Here is a 2,372-nt window from a genome sequence, read left to right as displayed (position 1 = left end):
TTACTAGTTTGACTAGCTGTGTGACCCTGAACAAGTATCTTGATATCTGCCTCAGTTTTGTCATGTGTAAAGTGGAGATAATCAGAGCACCTACCTGTAAAAATCATTCTGAGGATGAAATGACATAATATATTTGTAAAGATATCTGTAAACCTTAATATCCTTCATGAGCATTGTCCATTTCTTACCATCGCCCTCCACCCCTTTATCCTTCCACCCATCATCACCTATCATTAATCATCCCTACTAATGGTTTTGTAACCCTAGACAAATCATTTGATCTCTTCATGAGTTTCCTTATCTGTAAAGTAAGAATAATTGCATCAACAGACTTCCAGGGTTGGTTGCTTTGATGTTTCCAAAGTCTTTTACAAATAACATCTCATTTTATTTTATCTCTAAAATGAGGATACTATTAGCAGCTATATCCCAGGCTTGTTCTGAGAGTACAATGAGATGATACTTGTAAAGCACTTGAAAAATATCAATTACTCTATGAATGGCAACTATTCTTCTTATTCCTTTATCAATCCTATTGCTATTATTCCTATTGCTATTATTTTTGCTAATAAAAAGATCACTGCTATAACCATCACCATTACTATCATTATTACTATTGATATTACAACTATGACTAGCTGTATAGCCTTGTACAAGTTACTTGATTTCTACTTCAGGTTTATTATATGTAAAGTGGAGATAATCAAAGCATGTACCTCCCAGAATTGTTCTGAGAATCACATGAAATAATATTTAAAAAGAACTTTGTGAACCTTATTAGCCTTCATGAGTATTGACTGTTATTGTTATCATTAGACTCATTATTATTATGCTGACTACTATTATTCTTACAAATAGCTGTATGAACCTAACCAAGTCACTTGAACATTGCCTTAGTTTCTTTATCTTTAAAGTATGGATAATGACATCACCCAAGTCCCAGGGTTGTTCTGAGGATAAGATGAAATAATTCTTATAAAGTGCTTTGGAAAGCTTGAACAATTGTATGAATACTTATCATTATTATTCCATTCACTATGTTATTATTATTCTTAATGCCGTTTTGTTATTGTCATTCCAAGTACCATTGTAACTTTCCATATGACCTTGGGCAAGTCACATCCTACATTTGCCTCAGTTTTCTCATCTGTCAAGTGGGGACACTAATAGCAATTATATCCTAGGATTTTTCTGAGAATAAAAGGAAATAATCAATACCATAAATATAGCTATTAACATTGCTATCACAATTACAACAGCTGTGTCCAGTACTTCTCAAACCTCTGAATGTTCTAGTAATGCAAACTATTTCTATTACCATTATTGGTGCTGTTGTATTTCCTTCTGCTCCTGCTCTTGTTACTGTTGCTTTTACTGTTGCTCTTGGTAGTATCATTACTGTAACTGTTGCAGTTGTTTTTGTAGCTGCCATAGTAACATGACTTTTGTTCTTCCTTTTGTTGTTACTGTTATTGTTGGTTACTATTGCTTCTGTGGTTACTGTTATTGATGCTGCTGCTGTTATTGTTACTGTTACTTTTGTTGTTACTGCTGCTGTTGCATTTATTTTTGCTCTTACTGTTGTTGGTATTGTTACTACTGCTGCCATTTTTACCATTATTAATTTTTTTTGCAATGAGGGTTAAGTGACTTGCCCAAGGTCACATAGCTAGCGAGTGTCAAGTGTCTGAGGTTGGATTTGAACTCAGGTCCTCCTGAATCCAGGGCCAGTGCTTTATCCACTGTGCCACCTAGATGCCCCACCTGTACTGTTGCTATTAATATTATTCTTGCAATTGCGGTTACTATTACTATTGTTATAACTATTCCTGTTGCTGTTGCTATTCCTATTGTTGCATCTACTTTTACTCTTGCTATTGCTTTTCTTACTACTATTATTACTTTTGTTATTGCTGTCATTATTACTATTTTTGAGTGTGTGTGTGTGTGAGGTGATTGGGATTAAGAGACTTGCCCAGGGTCACACAGCTAAGTGTCAAGTGTCTGAAGTCGGATTTGAACTCAGGTCCCTGCTGACTCCAGGGTTGGTGCTCTATCCACTGCACCAGGTAGCTGCCCCCGACCCCCTTATTGTTTTTTTACTGTTGCTGTTACTTTTTGTTCTTGCTGTTATTATTGTTTTTGTTAATGTTGATGTTGCTATTACTATTGCTTTTAGTCTTGCTTTTACTTTTTTAATGTTAGGGTTACTTTTATTGTTACCTTACTCTTCCTGTTGATATTATTCTGAATGTTGCCATCACTATTACTGACGCTGTTAACTGTTCCTGTTCCTCTTACTACTACTGTGGCTTTTACTGTTGCATTTGCTTTTTTTTTTTTTTTTTTTTTTTGGTGAGGCAATTGGGGTT

Source organism: Dromiciops gliroides, chromosome X (assembly GCF_019393635.1).
Source record: "Dromiciops gliroides isolate mDroGli1 chromosome X, mDroGli1.pri, whole genome shotgun sequence".
Lineage (NCBI taxonomy): Eukaryota > Metazoa > Chordata > Mammalia > Microbiotheria > Microbiotheriidae > Dromiciops > Dromiciops gliroides.
Note: the sequence above shows the minus strand (reverse complement) of the source record.